General features: G+C 41.6%; 1 protein-coding gene across 2 annotated transcripts in view; it reads left to right on the top strand.

The window, feature by feature from the left end:
- The window catches only part of KIF16B (kinesin family member 16B), a 397,632-nt gene that overhangs the window by 242,922 nt on the left and 129,639 nt on the right, over positions 1-25,071 (top strand). The gene's annotated exons all lie outside the window — the stretch shown is intronic.

The raw sequence follows: 25,071 nt of genomic DNA, 5'->3' as shown, positions 1-25,071 counted from the left end.
GACCCTAAGTAAGTCTTTTAATTTTTCTGAGCCTCAGCTTCCCCATTGGCAAAGTGAGATTATAGACACCAGTTGTTTCCACAGTTCTTCTTACCTGAGAAGCCCTTTGTTCAAAGACTACCTTGTGCTGAAGAGCACTGTAGAAAGCAGATACAGGGAGAGAGCTGCTCAGGGGAAGGGGCCTGACCAGTGCTACCTCCCCACTGCTGATGTACCTCAGGGTATCCCCTGGGACCTGGGGGATTTCTCCCTGCAGGGATTCACCTTTTTCAGTCTTCCTGAAGAAACAGTCCAAAATAACTTCTAATTAACCAGATGTCTAGGTTTTTATCTCCATATGCTAAATTTCTTTTTTTTAACTTGGTCATTAATTTATATATTTGAGGTTTGTGTTGAGAACGTTTGGTGCCTGGGTGCTTGTGTGTTGTTGTTGTTAACATGCCAGGCAGATTCTGTGGTTTCTTATTAAAACATGGTACCATGTCCTTGTCTAGTACTTCCCACTGCCCTAACCTAATGCCCAATTCCTGTTAAATTCCTTTCCAGGTGTTCTCAGCCATTCTGAAAGGTGTGTGTGTGTAGTTCTGTTTGTACATGTATGAGTATATGTATAAGAAAAAAAAAAAAAACCTGTTGCCCTTGAGTCAATTCTAACTCATAGCAACCCTATAAGACAGAGTAGAACTGCCCCATAGGGTTTCCTAGGCCATAATCTTTATGGAAGCAGATCACCACATCTTTCCCCCTGGAGCAGCTGGTGGATTTGAACCTTGGACCTTTTGGTTAGCAACCAAACACTTAACCAGTGCACCACCGGGGCTCCTTGTAATGGTGTGTGTATATATATATATATATATATATATGTAAACATTTTCTGCGGGTGTGTTTGCATTATTTACGCACTGCTGAATTAGCGTGTAAAGGATGGGCTTTCAGCAGCTCAGAATTCTCTAATAGAACTCATAGCATTGGAAGGCATGCGATGACTTCAATCGGTATGGGGATTTATTCTATTTTAATAGATAAATGTGTTAGTACAAGACAACTATCATCTACAATTGAAGATTTCACAGATAGAACTTAAGACATGGATAAAGAAGACAATTTATTTTTTAACTGAGTTGATTTAAGTAAAAATTGCAAGCGAATCACAGTACAGATGATACGCAGATCTGGCGACAAATGTAAAGGTGCTACTGTAGAGGCGAGTTGGAGACAGCAGATACAGGAAACCATATGGGGCCTTTCAGAATCTAGGCTTTCACTTCAAAATACCCCAAATCCAAAGACTTGTACATTCTTTGAACTTATTATCAAAGCAAAGTTCTGAAAGTGCGGTGTTGTTCTGCTGCCTTTTGTGCTCATCATAGGTGTGTGATCACGAGCACTGGAAATGGACTGTTAGCTCCTGCCTGGAGAGTTCCTCATTCTCCATTTAGGAGGGGCCTCCTGATGCGTTCACAGATAGGTGCGCCCCGTACTCCAGGGGACACCCCATCACAGAGAAATCAGGGCTTGGAACTAGAAACACAGTCTAACAAAACAAATAAAAGTGGTCTCGCTCCGGCAAAGGCATAGCTATTGGAATGTACTGGTTACAACAGTGTCCTGGCCGTCTCCTCTAGGTAACCTCACCCACACACGCAGCCTCACTGTGCCCCACGGGTAAAACGGAGATAATAAAACCCACCCCACTGGGTTGGTTGTGTGAGAGCCGTGTACGTTTATATACGTGAAGCACTTAGAGCAGTGCCTGTCACATACTAAGTGCTGGATACATGTTTGATATTAAAAATAAATAAATAAAAATAAAAGGGTTTAGGGAATGAAGGAGACTTTACCCTTGGAATCCCCTTAATGACTTTTGATGTGCAACTGTGTCTTCATGTGGGTCTTGTGGGATTTTTTTGGTTATTTGTTCTTTCTCAGAGTTTTTAATTTAAAAATTAAGTATTCCAATTTCCTCCATCCATCATTTGTAAATTTCAAATATAATCAATGTTTCCTAGAAGAAATAGTCACACATAGGATAGTATTTTGGCTACTGCTAAATTTTTCTCTTAGTGAGCTAGAGGGTTTAAGAAGGCTAAGGTAAAAATTATTATTTTTAAAAGAAACCATTTTCTATTTAGTTGTAGGCCTTTATGAAAGAATATTTAATGTTAGTGTGTATAGATATTTTATATTATTGAACTTTATACTTTAGAAAAATTCTAATTGCTTCTCTTAAAAAAAAAATCAATTTTCACTTTCCATCCTTCCCCATGATGGTCTTAAAGGTCTTTAAGACATCGTGTTACTGGGGGCCTAAATACACAGAGCAAGGTGCTGTGCCCTCTGGAATCAGCTTGGCAGGGTCTTGACACACCCCCCAAAACCACCCCCCATGTGAGACCCTATTAACTGTGTACCTTGCTGCTGGTTACTGCTTGTTCTTTTAAGGGGCCAGGCTAACTTGTGTGAATGCACAAAGGTCTCTTTGGTGAGAATCTCCACTTGCTGAGTTCACAAGGCAGGCCCAAGGGAGTCTGCAAGAAGACAGTTTGCAGAGAGATGTGACCTACCCCGGCTGTCTCTCTCTCTCTTTTTTTTTTCCCAACTTCTTCCTTACCCATTCCCACCTGCTACCTCCCTGTCCTTTTCTGCTCGCCTCTTCCTTATATAGAACTTAGCAATCATTTAAATCACTCCTTCTTCCTGGCCACATGTCATTTGAAGCTCCAGTCTGGTAGCTCCAAACTCTGTCTTCACTGCTGAATGAAGTAATGATGAGCATGTTAAAGGCATTGGAGGTAGGGTATAGGGAGTGGAGTTTGGGGCTCAAGGAGGGAGAGAGCATGGCTTCCAAAAGCTCGTTTTCTGATGCTTTAAAATTATAAAATCAGAGCTTTTCATTAAACTATGTTTAATTCACAAGGACTGTCTTTTATACCTTCTTTATTTTGGGGAAGACTAAAAAGAACTTTCTTTTATGAAATACCTGTGTGATAATGTATAGGTAGATGGAGTGTTGTTTGTTTTTTGGTCATATTTGATTTTTTTTAAATCAACTTTGTTAAGGCATAATTTACATACATACTACATTTTAAGTATTGTTGGTGGGTTTTAACATACGTACACACCCATGTAACCACCATCCCAATCAAGATCTAGCACATTGCAGTCACTCCAGAAAGTTTCCTATGTCCTTTTGCAGCCAGTGTCTATCTCCAGCCTCCAGGCAAGCAAGAACCTGCTTTCTGTAACTATAGATCACCCGTGTCTGTTCTAGAATGCCATAAAAATGGAATCATACCACGTTTCCTCTGTCGTGTCTGACTGCTTTCCCTTAGTGTGACATTGTGGAGATCCACCTGTGAAGCTGAGAGTAACAGTAATTTGTTTCTCTTTATGGCTGAATAGCAGTCAATTGTATGGACGTACCAGTTTGTATTTTCATCTCTCTCTTCTTGGTGTTGGTTTGTTCTAACGTTTCTACCTGACGGTACAGACAGCTGTTAGCCCTGTGTCGGCCCCCTGCCCTTATTTTACTGGTCCCCGAAGGTCACGTTCCTGGAAACTTCTGAGCAAGGGTATCATTTCCCATCATCCTGAAGTTGCACCTTCTAGCGGGTCCTCTGGAACTGTGTCCACATGGCCAGAAAGAGGTCCATCCTGCTGATTGGTGTCAGAGACAAGGCAGGAAAGCTAAAGGTGAGCCTGTCTCACTGGTCTCCAAGTAGAACATGTTCTGTGTTAAATGCTGCTGAATGTCACCTGCTGGCCAGCAGGATGTACCTGCAAAATGTGCACTTGATCAAACTGCGATTGTCAGGAGCAATTCTGCTAATTGGAGTACACAGTCAATAAAAACTCTGGCTTCAAATCCTCTTCAGTGTTTAATACGTAAGATCAGTTACACCACATTATGTTTGCCGTTTTCAGTTAGCCCGGACCAGACTGGGCAGGATTTAGTTTTAAGTTACATTTCAGCATGATACAAAGCAGCAGCCTGGGAAGTCCATGGTTAAGGCCAACAGAGGTTGTTATACTCTTATATCATGGAGAAAAAAGCAGATGTTTCTAGCTTTGTTCAGAATTCTGTCTTTTAACTTACATATCAGCATGGTGATATTAAGAAATAAGCCAACACTGGTGTATTTTTTTTTTTTTTTAATTTTGTTTCCTGAGAGTTTTTATTCCTGTAAAACATAAAAGCAGCCATTATAGAAGATTGCTTTCAGGTCTGCCTCTTGCTGTATATGGTAGTGCCCCTGCCACTGGCCATCCCCTCACAGCGGATGCCACAGCCTATGGTCGTGTTGTTTTTTCTGTCATTGCTGGGTTGCCTTCCCCAGAAGAATGGAAGCTCCATGGGACCTGATCAGTCTTGTGCAACACTGACTCCTCTGCCCTCACACAGTGCCTGACCGATAGTGGTCACCCAGTAAAGATTCCTCAGCAACATATCCCTTGCCAGCAAATCTAGACCACCAGCGTATCCCTGGTCCACAAGGTGTTCTCTCTGACCTGGTGACTGTATGTCCTATGTAAATCAACTCCTAGGGACTGGGACCCCTTTGTGCTGTGTCTGCGCTGATGGATTCAGTCATCTTGCCCGTTGCTTGTCCTTGTGGTGTAGCTGGCTGTCCAGCCATCCAGCATGCATGTGGCTAACTTGTGCTTCTTCCTTCTGCCTGAGTCCAAGAATGCCAGTCTCTCCCATCTGTTTTCTCCCTGTCTTCTCTCCATTTTCTCAACCTTACCCTCCAACACACAAGCATACACACATGCGTCTTCACTCTGGGCAGTCACCAACACCCACAGATTATTTTAATTAGCTGAGTTTAGTTTTGGCTCTTCTTCAAGAAGAGGTAGATGTTTATGCCCACTGTCCGCCCTCTGGACGTTGTCCTGAGCCCCTGGTCACTTGTCAGTTCCCTGCTCATGAAAGTTATGCTCTAGTTTCATCTCCTTTCAGGAGCCCTCTGACATCCTAGTCACCACCCCCCCACCCCCACCAACCTCATGGTGTTTGGGAAAGCACCAGTCCCTGCCTTTTTGTACACAGCTCCAGGAGGCCAACCCTTTTGACCAATATCCCTGGTGGTAGCTTTGGTCCAGGGAGCCCTGGTGGCACAGTGGTTAAGTGCTCCGCCTCTAACCTAAAGGTCGGTGGTTCCAACCCACCAGCAGCTCCAAAGGAGAAGACGACCTGGTGATCTGCTCCCGTGAAGATTAGTTTAGGAAACCCTTTGGGGCAGTTCTGTTCTGTCCTGTAGGGTCACTGTGAGTCGGAATTGACTCAGCAGCACACAGCAACAACAGTTTTGATTCATTTGCAGGTCAGGAACCACATGTGTTACCTTGAACATATGATGTCCAAAACAAGATTCCCAGATTTTAACCGTCTGATTCTTGCTTTACATACCATAGTAACAGCCTCCTTCTGTTGCGCCAACATGCTGCCTCATTTTGCCTTAACTCGTGGTCAGTGGCCTTAGAAAGAGGGGAGAAGGAGAGAAAACAAAAATAACGAATGATAGCCAGAAAGTGTAACCTCAAGAAAGTTTTCCAGAACAACACTCCCAGAGCACCTGTAAATAATTATTGAGCACCCCAAGTAGCGGCAGTCATCCTGTTTTCAGTTATGTAAATGTATATAGAGGTATATAGAGCATATGAGCCCTCCCTTACCCTGGTAGCGTAGTGGTTAAGTGCTACGGCTGCTAACCAAGAGGTCGGCAGTTCGAATCCACCAGGCGCTCCTTGGAAACCGTATGGGGCAGCTCTCCTCTGTCCTATAATGTCTCTGTGAGTCGGAATTGACTCGACGGCAGCGGGTTTTACCAATTTTAGTCAGTCTAGGCCTACAGCTGGAGAGATGCTTAGCACTGAGAGGTCTCAGGTCTGCTGCGCACCAACCCCAACAGGAGAGACCCTGAAGGTGAGACGCAGTAAAGTGCAAACGGTGGGGTAGCAGTTCAAGTGAGACTCTACTCTTACAACTGAAGGACCATGGGACAAGAACCACTGGACCAGCGACTGAAAAGTAGTTAAGGAAAAGCATCAGCTTGTAGCAGCGGAACAAACTGACAGGCAAAAGATGTGTTTCGTTCGGCCTGAACAGATTTTTTCGAATTTTGAATGGGTTGTTAACATGTAAAGATAAGAGATCTGACAGGGAAGTCTAGATTTCCCAGAATCTCGTAGAAAATCGGGAGATGTGGGAACCCAGGCGATGTTCCTGCATGGTGGCACGTGGCCGGAGCTGAACAGTGACTGCTCACTCGGTGAACGTCTATACTCCACTTTGCCACAGACCTCGGTACTCCCTGTGAGGTGGAAAATCACCTCGATGAAAGGCAACATCTGGGTGCACTGTCAGGCTAATGTCCCAAAGGGCACAGGCACAGAGAGGCTCTTAGACCAAATCTAGTCTCTTATCACAGTTTATTAAATGAATAACACAAACGCAGAGAAGCAAAGAGAATGGGCGTGGAAGTTGTACACTGAGGGTGGGGCAGCAGGCAGACGGACCTGGGCTACCCCATGTTTACGTGCTCTGGGCCTCCCTGTTGCCTCAGCCCTCTGCCCTGATGGTGTGCTTCTAGGATTAGAGCTGAGGTCTGGTCAGGGTGCCACACATGCTTGCACCATGGGAGAGAGCAGGTCCAGGTATGCCTGGCCAGCAGCTGTGGCTCACCCTTGCCAGCCAACCATCCGTGCTTTTTTCTGCTTTTCTCAGGTACAGCTTGTGTGGTGCCAGAATGGGATGAGGCTAGGTCGTTGTCACCAATGGGTGGTCAGTTTAGGGGTGATGGAGCTGTCAGCCCAGAGGGGGCCTGATCAGGACTTAACACTTCCCTCTCTTTTTATCTCTGAGTAACAATCTGATCTGTTTCATCACATTTTTTTATTCTATCTTTGACATGTTTTATAGGGTAATAACTTACTGCCTATATTTAACATGTCTTATGAATTCTGCTGAGTCTCACAAGCTGCTTGCTTGCCCGTTAGCTATTCTGACACGTCCTGTGGGATTTGCCTGTATCTCATATGCTTCTAGAGATATTTACTGTCCTACTTAACCCTTCTTATGAGCTTCATCCATCCTCTGTAGCAGAATTGAATATTCTCAGGTAATATGGTAAACTCCTTATGCTCCCTATTATTTTACACTTACTGGGCCTCTCTGAATGAGCCGTGGTGGCACAATCCTTAAGTGCTCGGCTGCTAACCAAATGGTTGGCAGTACTAACCCACCAGCTGCTTCACCAGAAAAAAATGTGACATTCTGCGTCTGTGAAGATTACAGCCCTGGAAAACCTGTGAGGCAGTCCTGCTCTGTCCTATACAGTTAACCATGAGTCGGAGTCAACTCGACCTATAGCAGTGGGTTTGGGGCCTTTCTGAGTTTTGTTACGTCTCTGTAGGGAATTGAATTTGCAAGCTCTCTTTTCTGCAAGGAAGTGAACTAACATCTACCAAACACCTTTTTTTACCCTAGGCACCGTGTCACACATTTCTACAAATATGGAAAATGCACCAAAATAGGGGTATTGCTTTTATCAATTAGGAAATTATGAATGACTTGCTCGAGGCTGCACAGCTAGTACATGGGACAGGGTATCAGACGTCCAGGTCAGATCCAGGTCAACCGAGTCATACTGGTTCCCTTGCTCATTCATTTTAGTATACCTTTTCAGAGTTTACCATTATTTTGTTGTGTGTTTTAACTTTTCATCTCACATTCTGGTCAAAGCACGGGTCATGTGTAAATTGGGGCTATTGCTAAGGCTTTGAAAAACCTGCAGAATTTGGTGGTGGCTAGTTTTTTTTCTAGTCCTGCCAGGAAGCATGGAGAAGAAATGCTCCGAAAATGTGCAGATGGGGAGCTGAAGCAATCACATTTATAGTCAGAGACATTTCCCTTTATTTGGCAGAACAGAAATAAGGGCCACTGCAGTCTATTAGATAAACTGTGCACATACACATCTTTTAGAAATACTCCCCACACGATGGAATATAAATGTTCAGAGGAGTTGTGTTAGCGTTTGAGTCTCTGCTTATTAGTAACTTGATAGATTATCTCCCCGCATGTGTATTAGCACAGCCGAGACAAATGGAGGGCTGCGTATGCCATGGTACACCTGGATTCACTTTCTCCGTTTGCGTGCTATTTTTAACACAACTAGCAAGTAAAAGAAACATTAGGACTTGAAGAACCACATTTTGTCCTTTTTTTTTTTTTTCCAAACACCTCCCATCTCCTTAAGAACTTTGTCTTCCACTGAAAAATCAAGAGGAAAAAAAAAAAACAGTTTTCACACAAACCAGCTAATCTTTTATATTGCTTTTACTTGGAAAATTGTATCCATGTTCACAAAGTCAATACCACCTGTATGATGAATGACTAAGAAGAAGTGAGATTAAGTCACAAGCCCAAAAGGAAAGTAGTCATACCTTAAATTTCCATTTGCTCTCAAATTTCTATTTTTCACCTTTAAACATATATCAGTAGCCCCTTCTTGGTCTCAGAATTTGGGGGGTTTTACAGGTCCTTTCCTGGGATAAAGTCTGTTTTCAAATAAATGCAAAATGGTTTGACCCCCCCCCCCGTTTTTTTCAGTTGCTACCTTTCAACAGCGCATCCATGTGTCTTCCATTGAGAAAGCATCCACAGTGCTAGCAGTTACCACTGAGTTCCCAGTCTGCTAATTGTTTTATGTTTTTTTTTTTTAGTCCATCTGTAAGATAGATGTTACGGGCCCATTTTTCAATGAAAAAACTGAGCCCTGGGGGAGTTTGGTAACTTAGCCAGAGTCTAACAGCTAGTAAGTGACTGAGCTAAAGTCAGGCTTCAGGTTTGTCTTAATCCAGAGCCTTTCACTATGAAATTCTCTAGTGATGACCTGCAGATAGTTTGCATTCTGTGCTTTGCCTCTGAATATCTAGGTAATTTAAAGGGAAATTGCCCAAGCTGTCATTCTTACAATTTTAAAGTAGAATAATTCCACCAATCCTTCACCTGCTTCAGAGAGATGACAGGGGAAGGGAAAAGTACTTTATCAGCAATGATCTTGGATTTGAAAGGTATCCATCTCCTCAGACTCCCAGAGCCATCATACCACCAAAAGAGAGCCATGATACCCTCTCTCAAATTTACCTTTAAACTACCCAATGAGTATACTAAAATAAATGGCATTGCCCCTATTTTGAAGATGCTGAAATTGAAGCATAAAGAAGTCGTTATTGCTGGTTATTGCAGAAGGCTGGATTGTGGTCTTTTTTTTTTTTTTTGAAAGCCCTAATGTATTTAAAATCACTTCATGGTTCTCTATAGTCTGGGTGTGCTTCAGTATTGACCGTGAGGTTCATTTCTCCTTAGCAGGCCATATTCAGACCAGGTTCAGGAGACAAAGGCTGTGAGGCAGCTTCTGAGCTTGACAGTGACGCACATGCACAGAAGGGTGTGGGAATTCTCCTGGATAATCTCGTATTTGCGTGAGTCTCCTACTTTGGGGAATCTTCGTTCTCCAAGCTCCATACACCTCCAGTCCATGTTTCTGATAGACGGGATAGGTCTCCAAGCTCTATGCACGTTCTATCCACATTACCAACAGACAGGGCAGATCTAACTTAGATGCCTCTTTCCTTGCACAATGCACTGTCTTTAAGTCCAGGTACCTTCTGGGGACCAGCTTTTTCCCTCAGCCTTAGAGACAGAATTCTTGCAGTTGGTGGAGCTCCTCTTTCATTGGGCTCACTGCAGTAGAGAGGGAATGCCTGTTCAGTCCAGGAACTTCTTATACACTTTGTGGGCATGAGTTATTGCCTTGCTCTACTGTGCTGATGGCCCCTGATGCAAACTCTTTTATGTCCACCTGGCTGCAGAGCTCAGCACTCCTTCGAGTTCCCAGAAAGAGAGCTATGTAAACTTTACTGACGTTCTCTCAGGAGAGCCAGAGAAGGGTGTGCTTCACAAATTTCAGACCAAATAACTTAAAATACCCCCATCCAAAAAAAACAAACCCATTGCTATCAAGTTGTTCGTGACTCATAATGACCTTATAAGACAGAGTAGAACTGCCGCATAGGGTTTCCAGGGAGCAGCTAATGGACTCAAACTGTAGACCTTTTGGTTAGCAGTAGATCCTTAGACAGTGTTAAAAACTTGTAGGCAGAGGAGGCGGGGCCAAGATGGCGGACTAGGTGGACGCTACCGCGGATCCCTCTTGCAACAAAGACTCGGAAAAACAAGTGAATCGATCACATACATAACAATCTATGAACTCTGAACAACAAACACAGACTTAGAGACGGAAAACGAACAAATACGGGCAGACAGCGACCGTTTTCAGAACTAGGAGCCAGCGTACCAGGCAGGTGACCTTCGGAGCCCGATCTGGGGCAGAGCCCAGGGGGGCAGACGGCACAGACAAAGCACCCAGCCCTACCCCCCCGAACACATCCCGGGAGGGAGTCTAGCTGGTTGGCGCGGGTGGCGTAGCAGCGCAGCCAGAGGGAGAAGCACTCGGGAGGCAGTGACTGATCTTGGAGCGGGGAGAGCAGCGTCCCAGCTGGGGAGCCGTCCCGCCGGGAGTTTGGCGGGAAGCGGGTGTGGCGCGAGTGGGGGGATCAAATATATTTCCCTAAAGCGACCCCAGGGCAGGGCCCAGACGTTCGTGCGGGGGACGCCCACCCAGTGCCCGCGTGCGGATCGGCGCACCGGAGGGAGAAGTCCCCGGGAGGAAGTGACTGGTCTCGGAGTGGGGAGAGTAGCATCCCAGCCGGGGAGCTATCCCGCCGGGATTTTGGCGGTTGGGGGCAGAGTGTGAATGCAGGGATCAGCTCTATATTCTGTGGTGCTACACTCCTAGCTCTCTGATCCCTCCCCCACCCTCCCCAGGCGGCTCCATTAACATCCGAATACCGTGAGCCAGAGGGAGAATTCAGATAGGGATCTGACTGCATTTTTTTATAGCTGATTACCTGGAAAATCTAGTTTCCCAGTGATGGCTCGGACACAGCAGTCCATATCAAACCACATAAAGAAACAGACCATGACAGCTTCTCCAACCCCCCAAACAAAAGAATCAAAATCTTTCCCAAATGAAGATACAATCCTGGAATTATCAGATACAGAATATAAAAAACTAATTTACAGAATGCTTAAAGATATCACAAATGAAATTAGGATAACTGCAGAAAAAGCCAAGGAAAACACTGATAAAACCGTTGAAGAACTCAAAAAGATTATTCAAGAACATAGTGGAAAAATTGATAAGTTGCAAGAATCCATAGAGAGACAGCATGGAGAAATCCAAAAGATTAACAATAAAATTACAGAATTAGACAACGCAATAGAAAGTCAGAGGAGCAGACTCGAGCAATTAGAATGTACACTGGGACTTCTGGAGGACCAGGGAATCAACACAAACATAGCTGAAAAAAATCAGATAAAAGAATTAAAAAAAAATGAAGAAACCCTAAGAATCATGTGGGACTCTATCAAGAAGGATAACTTGCGTGTGATTGGAGTCCCAGAACAGGGAGGGGGGACAGAAAACACAGAGAAAATAGTTGAAGAACTCCTGACAGAAAACTTCCCTGACATCATGAAAGATGAAAGGATATCTATCCAAGATGCTCATCGAACCCCATTTAAAATTGATCCAAAAAGAAAAACACCAAGACATATTATCATCAAACTTGCCAAAACCAAAGACAAACAGAAAATTTTAAAAGCAGCCAGGGAGAAAAGAAAGATTTCCTTCAAGGGAGAATCAATAAGAGTAAGTTCAGACTACTCAGCAGAAACCATGCAGGCAAGAAGGGAATGGGACGACATATACAGAGCACTGAAGGAGAAAAACTGCCAACCAAGGATCATATATCCAGCAAAACTCTCTCTGAAATATGAAGGCGAAATTAAGATATTTACAGATAAACACAAGTTTAGAGAATTTGCAAAAACTAAATCAAGACTGCAAGAAATGCTAAAGGAGATTGTTTGGCCTGATGACCAGCACAATACAAGGTCACAAAACAGAACGTCCTGATATCAACGCAACTCAAATAGGGAAAGCACAAAAACAAACAAATTAAGATTAATTCTAAAAAATAAATAAACAAAATAATACACATAACAGGACATCATGGAAATCACTAGATAAACGATCACAATAATCAAAAAGAGGGACTAAATATAGGAGGCATTGAACTGCCAGATGGAGAGTGATAGAAGGCGATATAGAAGGATACACGTTAGGTTTTTACTTAGAAAAATAGGGGTAAATAAAAAGGTAACCACAAAAAGGAATATCAATTCCATAACTCAAGAAAAAAGCCAAGAAAAACATAACGACTCAACAAACACAATGTTAAACATTATGAAAATCAGGATCTCACAAGCTACTAAGAAAAACGTCTCAGCACAAAAAAGCATGTGGAAAAATGAAATGGCCAACAACACACATGAAAAGGCATCAAAATGACAGCACTAAAAACTTATTTATCTATAATTATGCTGAATGTAAATGGACTAAATGCACCAATAAAGAGACAGAGAGTCACGGACTGGATAAAGAAACACGATCCATCTATATGCTGCCTACAAGAGACACACCTTAGACTTAGAGACACAAACAAACTAAAACTCAAAGGATGGAAAAAATATATCAAGCAAACAATAAGCAAAAAAGAAGAGGAGTAGCAATATTAATTTCTGACAAAATAGACTTTAGACTTAAATCTGCCACAAAGGATAAAGAAGGACACTATATAATGATAAAAGGGACAATTGATCAGGAAGACATAACCATATTAAATATTTACGCACCCAATGACAGGGCTGCAAGATACATAAACTTCAACAGAATTGAAAAGTGAGATAGACACCTCCACGTTTATAGTAGGAGACTTCAACACACCACTTTCGGAAAAGGACAGGACATCCAGTAAGAAGCTCAATAGAGACACGGAAGACCTACTTACAACAATCAACCAACTTGACCTCATTGACTTATACAGAACTCTCCACCCAACTGCTGAAAAATATACTTTTTTTTCTAGTGCACATGGAACATTCTCTAGAATAGACCACATATTAGGTCATAAAACAAATCTTTGCAGAATCCAAAACATCGAAATATTACAAAGCATCTTCTCAGACCACAAGGCAATGAAGCTAGAAATCAATAACAGAAAAACTAGGGAAAAGAAATCAAATACTTGGAAACTGAACAATACCGTCCTGAAAAAAGACTGGGTTATAGAAGACATCAAGGAGGGAATAAGGAAATTCTTAGAAAGCAACGAGAATGAAAATACTTCCTATCAAAACCTCTGGGACACAGCAAAAGCAGTGCTCAGAGGCCAATTTATATCGAAAAATCCACACATACAAAAAGAAGAAAGAGTCAAAATCAGAGAACTGTCCCGACAACTTGAACAAACAGAAAGTGAGCAACAAAAGAACCCATCAGGCACCAGAAGAAAACAAATAATAAAAATTAGAGCTGAACTAAATGAATTAGAGAACAGAAAAACAATTGAAAGAATTAACAAAGCCAAAAGCTGGTTCTTTGAAAAAATTAACAAAATTGACAAACCATTGGCTAGACTGACTAAAGAAAAACAGGAAAGGAAACAAATAACCCGAATAAGAAACGAGAAGGACCACATCACAACAGAACCAAATGAAATTAAAAGAATCATTTCAGATTACTACGTAAAATTGTACTCTAACAAATTTGAAAACCTAGAAGAAATGGGTAAATTCTTGGAACAATACTACCTACCTAAACTAACACATTTAGAAGTAGAACAACTAAATAGACCCATAACAAAAAAAGAGATTGAAACGGTAATCAAAAAACTTCCAACAAAAAAAAGTCCTGGCCCAGACGGCTTCACTGCAGAGTTCTACCAAACCTTCAGAGAAGACTTAACACCATTACTATTGAAGGTATTTCAAAGCATAGAAAAAGACGGAATACTACCCAACTCATTCTATGAAGCTACCATCTCCCTGATACCAAAACCAGGTAAAGACATTACAAAAAAAGAAAATTTTAGACCTATATCCCTCATGAACATAGATGCAAAAATCCTCAACAAAATTCTAGCCAATAGAATCCAACAACAGATCAAAAAAGTAATTCACCCTGATCAAGTGGGATTTATACCAGGTATGCAAGGCTGGTTTAATATCAGAAAAACCATTAATGTAATCCATCACATAAATAAAACAAAAGATAAAAACCACATGATCTTATCAATAGATGCAGAAAAGGCATTTGACAAAGTTCAACACCCATTTATGATAAAAACTCTTACCAAAATAGGAATTGAAGGAAAATTCCTCAACATAGTAAAGGGCATCTATGCAAAGCCAACAGCCAATATCACTCTAAATGGAGAGAACCTGAAAGCATTTCCCTTGAGAACAGGAACCAGACAAGGATGCCCTTTATCACCGCTCTTATTCAACATCGTACTTGAAGTCCTAGCCAGGGCAATTAGGCTAGACAAAGAAATAAAGGGTATCCAGATTGGTAAGGAGGAAGTAAAGCTATCACTATTTGCAGATGACATGATCGTATACATGGAAAACCCTAAGGAATCCTCCAGAAAACTACTGAAACTAATAGAAGAGTTTGGCAGAGTCTCAGGTTATAAAATAAACATACAAAAATCACTTGGATTCCTCTACATCAACAAAAAGAACACCGAAGAGGAAATAACCAAATCAATACCATTCACAGTAGCCCCCAAGAAGATAAAATACTTAGGAATAAATCTTACCAAGGATGTAAAAGACCTATGCAAAGAAAACTATAAAACTCTGCTACAAGAAATTCAAAAGGACCTACTTAAGTGGAAAAACATACCCTGCTCATGGATAGGAAGACTTAACATAGTAAAAATGTCTATTCTACCAAAAGCCATCTATACATATAACGCACTTCCAATCCAAATACCAATGTCATATTTTAAGGGGATAGAGAAACAAATCACTAATTTCATATGGAAAGGAAAGAACCCCCGGATAAGCAAAGCATTACTGAAAAAGAAGAAGAAAGTGGGAGGCCTCACTCTACCTGATTTCAGAACCTATTATACAGCTACAGTAGTCAAAACAGCCTGGTACTGGTACAACAACAGGCACATAGACCAATGGAACAGAATTGAGAACCCAGATATAAATCCATCCATGTATGAGCAGCTGATATTTGACAAAGGACCAGTGTCAGTCAGTTGGGGAAATGATAGTCTTTTTAACAAATGGTGCTGGCATAACTGGATATCCATTTGCAAAAGAATGAAACAGGACCCATACCTCACACCAAGCACAAAAACTAACTCCAAGTGGATCAAAGACCTAAACATAAAGACTAAAACGATAAAGATCATGGAAGAAAAAATAGGGACAACCCTAGGAGCCCTAATACAGGGCATAAACAGAATACAAAACATTACCAAAAATGATGAAGAGGAACCAGATAACTGGGAGCTCCTAAAAATCAAACACCTATGCTCATCTAAAGACTTCACCAAAAGAGTAAAAAGACCACCTACAGACTGGGAAAGAATATTCAGCTATGACATCTCAGACCAGCACCTGATCTCTAAAATCTACATGATTCTGTCAAAACTCAACCACAAAAAGACAACCCAATCAGGAAGTGGGCAAAGGATATGAACACACATTTCACTAAAGAAGATATTCAGGGAGCCAACAGATACATGAGAAAATGCTCCCGATCATTAGCCATTAGAGAAATGCAAATTAAAACTACGATGAGATTCCATCTCACACCAACTAGACTGGCAGTAATCCAAAAAACACAAAATAATAAATGTTGGAGAGGCTGCGGAGAGATTGGAACTCTCATACACTGCCGGTGGGATTGTAAAATGGTACAACCACTTTGGAAATCCATCTGGCGTTATCTTAAACAGTTAGAAATAGAACTACCATACAACCCAGAAATCCCACTCTTCGGAATATACCCTAGAGATACAGGAGCCTTCACACAAACAGATATATGCACACCCATGTTTATTGCAGCTCTGTTTACAATAGCAAAAAGCTGGAAGCAACCAAGGTGTCCATCAATGGATGAATGGGTAAATAAATTGTGGTATATTCACACAATGGAATACTACGCATCGATAAAGAACAGTGATGAATCTCTGAAACATTTCATAACATGGAGGAATCTGGAAGGCATTATGCTGAGCGAAATGAGTCAGAGGCAAAAGGACAAATATTGTATAAGACCACTATTATAAGATCTTGAGAACTAGAAAAAACGGAGAAGAACACATACTTTTGTGGTTACAAAGCGGGGAGGGAGGAAGGGAGGGAGAGGGTTTTTTATTGATCAATCAGTAGATAAGAACTGCTTTGGGTGAAGGGAAAGACAACACTCAATACAAGGAAGGTCAGCCTAATTGGACTGGACTAAAAGCAAATAGGTTTCTGGGATAAAATGAAAGCTTCAAAAGTCAGCGGAGCAGGGGCTGGGGTCGGGGGAACTTGGTTTGAGAGGACTTCTAAGTCAATGGGCAAAATCATTCTATTATGAAAACATTCTGCATCCCACTTTGAATTGTGGCGCCTGGGGTCCTAAATGCCAACAAGCGGCCATCTAAGATACATCAATTGGTCTCAATCCACCTGGAGCAAAGGCAAAGGAAGAACACCAAGGTCACACGACAACTAAGAACCCAAGAGACAGAAAGGGCCACATGAACCAGAGACCTACATTATCCTGAGACCAGAAGAACTAGTTGGTGCCTGGCCACAATCGATGTCTTCCCTGTCAGGGAGCACTACAGACAACTCCTGAGGGAGCAGGAGACCAATGGGATACAGACCCCAAATTCTCATAAAAAGACCATACCTAATGGTATGACTGCGACTAGAGGAATCCCAGAGACAATGCTCCCCAGAACTTCTGATGCCACAGGACAGGAACCATCCCTGAAGACAAATCATCAGGCATGAAAAGGACTGGTCAGTGGGGGGGAGAGAGATGGCGATGAAGAGTGAGCTAATTAAATTATGTGGACACTGGAGAGTGTGTTGACAGCTCTTGACTGGAGGGGGCATGGGAAGATAGAGAGAGGGAAGATGGCAAAATTGGGGCTGACTCAATAGGGGGAGAGCAAGTGGGAGAAGGGAGTAAGATGTATGTAAACCTACATGTGACAGACTGATTGGAATGGTAAATGTTCACTTGAAGCTTAATAAAAATTAATTAAAAAAAAAACACTTACAGGCAGTCTTCCAAGGCACAACGGTTGGTCTCTATTTGCCTGGAACAACAAAAGAAGAAGGAAAGACAGGAATAGGAGGAGGGTATGAAATGTGTGGTTAATTGCCTCCATGAACAACTGCCTCCTTTGCCATGAGACCAGAAGAGTTAGATGGTGGCTGGCTACCATTACTGAACATTCGTTCAAAGATTGCATAGAGGAAACCTAATCAAAGGGAGGGAAATGCAGAGGAGAATTTCAGGCTCTCATGGACTCCATACTTCCTGGACCCATGAAGGCTGGACGAACACCTGAAACTATTGCCCTGAGATTACCTTTAAACCTTAAGCCAAAATATCCCCTGAGGTCTTTTTAAAACCAAACAATAGTTTAGCTTAACTAGTAAAAAATGTCTGCCTTGAGTATAATACCGTTTAAGAACTATCTATGTGGGATCAAATTAACAGCAGCAACTTGAGAGATTAGATGAAACCTAAGGGAAAGTGAGTTTATGTTAATGAGGAAGGAAAAACTCAGAAAAAGAGGGTGAGAATGGTTGCACAACTCGAAGAATGTAATCAGTATCACTAAATAGTATGTGTAGAAACTTGAATTGGTGTATGTTTTGCTGTGTATATTCTCAACAACAACAGTAAAATAAATATGATTTAAAAAAAAAAAAAAAGTCCCTTAGACAAGTGTGTTCTCCCCAAAGCACTAGTCTTTTCACTTCTTCCTGGATATCCCTCCAACTGCTGCCAGTACTAAGCAGAGGAGTCCAGCTCTAGCCCACTTCCTTGGCTTTTATCCCCAAGCTTGCTTACCTAAGGGACGAGGATACTCAGAAAACAAAAGGCTCTTCAATTAATAGAGCACATCCTTGTAAGGGCACTTTGGAGGCCACCTTTTGTTCCTTGATGTGTCTCTTAGGAATGGCATACCTACCTACCCCATTCTTTCCCAAATCCTTTATAACAGTATTTCTTCTCACTCAAGAGAGTGTTCTCTTTAAAAGGAATTTGGTAAAGGGCGTTTTTTTTTTGTTGTTGTTTGGCACATCTAAGCCCTCTTCCTTATGTCCCCTAATGCCTGTTTTCTAAAAACTTGCCACAGTCACACATAAATCAGGAACAGACTAGAGAACAGGTCATTCTGCTGCCACAGTTTGTGTAGAAAAGGAATTGGAAAATGTAGTAGAAGAGTATTTATTGAAAAGATACTTCGGGCTCCACTATCTCCATTATATTCATTGATTTGTTATTTAACAAGTATTATATATAATTGATTGGCAGGTTGCCGTCTCTGCAGGATATTGCTATGACTAATGGGAAGTTGGCCTCTATTCCTACCTGAAGCTTAATTCCATTTGGAACAGTTGCCTGGAAGAGATTCTAATTAAAGCTAATGCATTAGTGCTTGTCACACACACGCACACACACACACATACTACACACACACACACACATATCCATACTAGAAGCACTGAGGTAAGGAACAAAAAATGAATAAGGAGTTCATGCACTCAGGGACATTAAAATGGAGGGGGGGGAGATGCGTGCAGAAAAAGAACAATACAGAGAAAATGTGGTCATAAAGGGGTAATCAGGAAGATGTCAAGATTGACTGAAGATTTTTTGTTGCTTAAGAAAGATGGGTGGATTTCAGTGAGTGCAGATGAGAGAGAGAGTATTCTAGGCACTGTTAGAGAGTATTCTAACAGTGCGGACAGAGGCCTGAGGGCAGAAAAGTATACGTTATGAATTGGTAATAGATAAAGTACAGCTCTGAGTTAACCTCGAAGAGGTGCTCTCTTTTGAAGCAGAAGCAAACAAGGAAAATTAAGTGAAGATAAAAACGTTTTGAAGGGAAGAGGAGAATGAAGGTAGCTATAGCATCATTATAGCTACATTATTTTGAGATAAGCTGAAAGGATGCTCAGGGAGGTGGTATTGGGTGACCATAGTCATCTCAGTAAAGAAAAAAATCATTGTGAGGATTGTAAGTGTAAACATTTTGAAGTATCCACCACAGAGAATGTGATTTGGAAGCATTCCTACATAGGGAAGATGCTGCTGAGGTAAATAACGTACGTTTCCTGTAAGTTCATTCTGCCCTCCTTGGGGTCCCATCTTTAGCAATCCTGGGACATATGAAGTAGAGAACGCTGGCAACATGAGCTGACCGATGATTGGATTATTCCGATGGGCTCCACTGGCAGGTCTAGGGAGCTAAGGATTTTGTGGTGCTGGCTCCCAAGGCAGAATGACTGACCCCAGAGTCCAGCCTGAGCCTATAGATAAGTGATCCAGAAAAGAGGTGAACTAGATCAGCAAGAGGTTACAAGCAGTCACGGTATATATGACCCACAGATTTGGCACATGTGGGGTGAACACACCCACCAGAAATCAGAATGTACTGGCACTGTCTGTCCTCAGAAGGAGCTGGCAATTCTGGAGGTGGACCAGAGCGAGGAGTAGTTGATTGGCAGGTTGCAGTCTCTACAGGATATTGCTGTGATTAATGGGGGGTTGGCTTTTTTTCCTACCTAAAGCTTAATTCCATTTGGAGCAGTTGTCTGGAAGAGATTTTAATTAAGCCTAATACATTAATGCTTGTTACTATACAGATTCATTTGGAATATATTTCGTGTCTTCTCAAACATGTTCATAGTTTGGTTGCATAAGACACTGAGTAAAATTAATTAATGAATTAGATTCTGCCGTCCCAGAAGGAGCAGGACCTTTGCTGTGAACTCATTTTCTACCAGTCACAGCTTAGAGTCAGAGCCCTGAATTTTTTCACTCAGCATACCTATCAGTGGAAAACTTACTGAGCAAGCCCACCCAGTATGTCTACGTTATTTATAAAGCTTAAAACTTCCTAACTGTAGTAGTTATTGATTACAAAACACTTCCAGAAGGAGAAATGCAAAAAGAATAAAATAAAAATAAATAAACATAACTTTAAATTCCAGTCATTTCTTTCCACACCCCATAGGTTATCTTGCCTCCTCCACTTTGAAGTCCACCACCTCGGAGAGTATGTTCGTTTTCCTTTTTTGCAGTTGTCTGAGGTGGCGTAGTGGTTAAGTGGCTGCTAACCAAAGGGTCGGCAGTTCAAATCCACCAGGCGCTCCTTGGAAACCCTGGGGGGCAGTTCTTCTCTGTCCTATAGGATTGCTATGAGTCGGAATCGACTCGACGGCACTGGGTTTGGGAGGATATTTTGACTAAGTCTAGTACATCAGTGCTCGTTACTATACAGATACATACATGTGGAATGTATTTCATGTTTCTTCAAATGTGTTCATAGTTATGTTGATGCTTAAGATCGTATTTTGCAAAAATCTGACAAAACTTTTTAAGTATGTATCAGGTTGGTGTTAGACAATTTTCTCTAAACAATTGCTAAATACAAGGAATTTAATTTTTATCAACTTGTGGTAGCTCCCCTAAATGTAGTTTAAAAATACATGTTGTTGAGGGGGGCCAAGATGGCTGACTAGGTAGAAGCTACCTCGGATCCCTCATGCAACAAAGACTCGGAAAAACAAGTGAATCGATCACATACATGACAATCTACGAACCCTGACCATGAAACACAGATCTAAAGAGTTGACCTGAGTGACAGAGACTGAGAACGAACAACCACGGGGAATCAACGACTGCTTTTGAACTCTGGAGCCAGCGTCCCAGTCAGAAAATCTTGGTGCCGGGCTTTGGGCTGGGCGCAGGGAAGCTGAGCACGGCATCCTGAGACGGCGCAAACATGGGATGCAGCCTTAGCCCCCAGAAGTGACCTTGGCGGAAGCCCAGCCAGTGCACGCAGGCAGCGCAGTGACGCGGCTGACAGGAGGAGAAGTCACCAGGAGGCAGCGACTGGTCTTGGAGCCTGGAGTGCAGCGTCCCAGCCAGGGGAACCTTGGCACTGGGCTTTGGACTGGGAGCGGAGGAACTGACCACGGCTTCTGAGACAGCACAAGCACGGGATGGGGGCCTGACCCTCGGGGGCAATCTCAACCCAGCCAACGCACACAGGCTACACACCCCTTAGGAATCTGAGATAAAACAGTCATCACCAAACAAGATGAATAACTTTGTCTATATTCCGGGGTGCTACTCTCTCCTATTTACCTGATCCCTCCCCTCCCCTTCCTAGACGACTTCATTAACATTGGAATTTCCTGAGCCAGAGAGTGAAGTGTGCTGCAGCTTTTCTTTTTTTTTTTTTTGGTCTTTTCCTAACCCATTCTCCGGGCCTGAGAGAAGCAGCTACAAAAAACCCAGGGACCAAAAATCCTTCCCTAATGGGACTAAAAATACAGAACCAGCTCCAGCCAAGCATATGTGATCCACAGTCTTGGGCTTTCATCCCTACAGGGAACAAGGTGGCTATTATAATGCAAAGGCAATTCTGATAGGTATCTGACTGTAATTGTTTTAGTGGATTACTGGAAAGACTAGTTTCCCAGGTCTGATATCTCTGCGTATTCAACAGAGCCCTCAGTGACCCACAAAAGGGAACTGAGGGCTGAAGCTCCCCCCAGACCACGTAGCCTCCTGCCTTAGGGGTCTAAGGAGGGTGACACCTACCAATCTGTAGAGGTACTTGCATTGGGGGCCTAAGGTACAGCTGCAGAGCCCACCCACCAAAGTGCTTTAGGAATAGAGGCACACCTACCTCACTGGCACTTGGGGGAAGCCTGTCAGCATCCTGCCCCCCCTGGAGTGTGAACCCCTTCTGCTATTAGAATCTGGTGCACACAACTATCACCACTACTTCTCCAGGTGGATAGGTGACAGTCTGCATCACACACTTGATGATACAAAATCAGATTCTACTCAAGGATAGTGAATGGACTCTTAGGGTTATATATCTGGTAACAGCCCAGACCAGCTGGTAATAGGACATAAGTGATTCAAGGGCTACAACAATCAAGACAGTGCAATCTAGTAGGCCATTTATGTATATTGAAAGAAAACAAAACAAGATAAGTCTCAGTGAGCAAATATAAAATAAATCACTACAATATCTTAGAGATGGCTCAGAGACAGCAGTCGATATCAAACCACATAAAGAAGCAGACCATGATTGCTTCTACAATCCCCCAAACTAAAGAATCAAAATCTTTCCCAAATGAAGGTACAATCCTGGAATTTCCGGATGCAGAATATAAAGAACTAATTTACAGAATGCTTCAAGACATCAGGGATGACATAAATGAAATAAGGCAATCTACAGAAAAAGCCAAGGAACACACTGATAAAGCAGTTAAAGAAATCAAAAAGATTACTCATGAACATAGTGGAAAAATTAATAAGCTGCAAGAATCCATAGAGAGACAGCATTCAGAAATCCAAAAGATTAACAGTAAAATTACAGAATTAGACAACTCAATAGGAAGTCAGACGAGCAGACTCGAGCAATTGGAATGCAGAGTGGGGGGGTCTGGAGGACAAGGGAATTGACACCAATATAGCTGGAAAAAATCAGATAAAAGAATTTAAAAAAATGAAGAAACCCTAAGAATCATGTGGGACTCTATCAAGAAGAATAACTTGCGTGTGAGTGGAGTTCCAGAACAAGGAGGGATAACAGAAAATGCAGAGAGAATAGTTGAAGATCTGTTGGCAGAAAACTTCCCTGACATCATGAAAGACGAAAGCATATCTATCCAAGATGCTCATCGAACCCCATATAAGATTGATCCAAAAAGAAAATCATTAAGACATATTATCATCAAACTTGCCAAAACCAAAGATAAAGAGAAAACTTTAAAAGCAGCCAGGGATAAAAGAAAGGTCTCCTACAAAGGAGAATCAATAAGTTCAGACTACTCAGCAGAAACCATGCAGGCAAGAAGGCAATGGGATGACATATATAGAGCACTGAAAAACTGCCAGCCAAGGATCACATATTCAGCAAAACTCTCAAATATGAAGGCGGAATTAAAACATTTACAGACAAACACAAGTTTAGAGAATTTGCAAAAACCAAACCAAAGCTACAAGAAATACTAAAGGAAATTGTTTGGTTAGAAAACCAATAATATCAGATACCAGCACAACACAAGATCACAGAACAGAACGTCCTGATATCAACTCAAATAGGGAAATCACAAAAACAAATTAAGATTAATTTTAAAAAGAAAAAAACGCTCAAAACAGGAATCATTGAAGTCAATGTGTAAAAGATCACAATAATCAAAAAGAGGGACTAAATACAGGAGGCATAGAACTGCCATATGGAGAGGGAAACAAGGTGATATAGGACAATACAAGTTAGGCTTTTACTTAGAAAAATAGGGGTAAATATTAAGGTAACCACAAAGAGGTATAACAACTCCATAACTCAAAATAAAAACCAAGAAAAACATAACGACTCAGCAAACATAAATTCAACTACTATGAAAATGAGGAACACACAATTTACAAAGAAAAATGTCTTCAGCACAAAAAAGTAAGTGGAAAAATGAAATTGTCAACAACACACACAAAAAGGCATCAAAATGACAACACTAAACACGTACCGATCTACAATTACGCTGAATGTAAATGGACTAAATGCACCAATAAAGAGACAGAGAGTCTCAGGCTGGATAAAGAAACACGATCTGTCTATGTGCTGCCTACAAGAGACACACCTTAGAGACACAAACAAACTAAAACTCAAGGGATGGTAAAAAAAAACATATCAAGCAAACAATAAGCAAAAAAGAGCAGGAGTAGCAATATTAATTTCTGACAAAATAGACTTTAAAGTTAAATCCACCACGAAGGATAAAGAAGGACGCTACCTAATGATTAAAGGGCCAATTGACCAGGAAGATATAACCATATTAAATATTTATGCACCCAATGACAGGGCTGCAAGATACATAAAACAAACTTTAACAGAACTGAAAAGTGAGATAGACACCTCCACAATTATAGTAGGAGACTTCAACACACCACTTTCGGAGAAGGACAGGACATCCAGTAAGAAGCTCAACAGAGACACAGAAGACCTAATTGCTACAATCAACCAACTTGACCTCATTGACTTACACAGAACACTCCACCCAACAGCTGCAAAGTATACTTTTTTTTTCTAGCACACATGGAACATTCTCTAGAATAGACCACATATTAGGTCATAAAACAAACCTTTGCCGAATCCAAAACATCAGAATATTACAAAGCATCTTCTCAGACCACAGGGCCATAAAAGTGGAAATCAATAACAGAAAAATTAGGGAAAAGAAATCAAATACTTTGAATCTGAACAATACCCTGCTGAAAAAAGACTGGGTTATAGAAGACATTAAGGAGGGAATAAAGAAACTCATAGAATGCAACGAGAATGAAAACACTTCCTGTCAAAACCTCTGGGACACAGCAAAAGCAGTGCTCAGAGGTCAATTTATATTGATAAATGCACATATACAAAAAGAAGAAAGAGCCAAAATCAGAGAACTGTCCCTGCAACTTGAACAAATAGAAAGCGAGCAACAAAAGAATCCATCAGGAACCCAAAGAAAACAAATAATAAAAATTAGAGCTGAACTAAATGAATTAGAGAACAGAAAAACAATTGAAAGAATTAACAAAGTCAAAAGCTGGTTCTTTGAAAAAAATAACAAAATTGATAAACCGTTGGCTAGAGTGACTAAACAAATACAGGAAAGGAAACAAATAACCCAAATAAGAAATGAGATGGGCCATATCACAACAGACCCAACTGAAATTAAAAGAATCATATCAGATTATTATGAAAAATTGTACTCTAAAAAAAAATTTGAAAACCTAGAAGAAATGGATGAATTCCTAGAAAAACACTACC

This window comes from Elephas maximus, chromosome 25 (assembly GCF_024166365.1).
Source record: "Elephas maximus indicus isolate mEleMax1 chromosome 25, mEleMax1 primary haplotype, whole genome shotgun sequence".
Classification (NCBI taxonomy): Eukaryota; Metazoa; Chordata; class Mammalia; order Proboscidea; family Elephantidae; genus Elephas; species Elephas maximus.
Note: the sequence above shows the minus strand (reverse complement) of the source record. Positions and strands in the feature narration are given on the sequence as shown.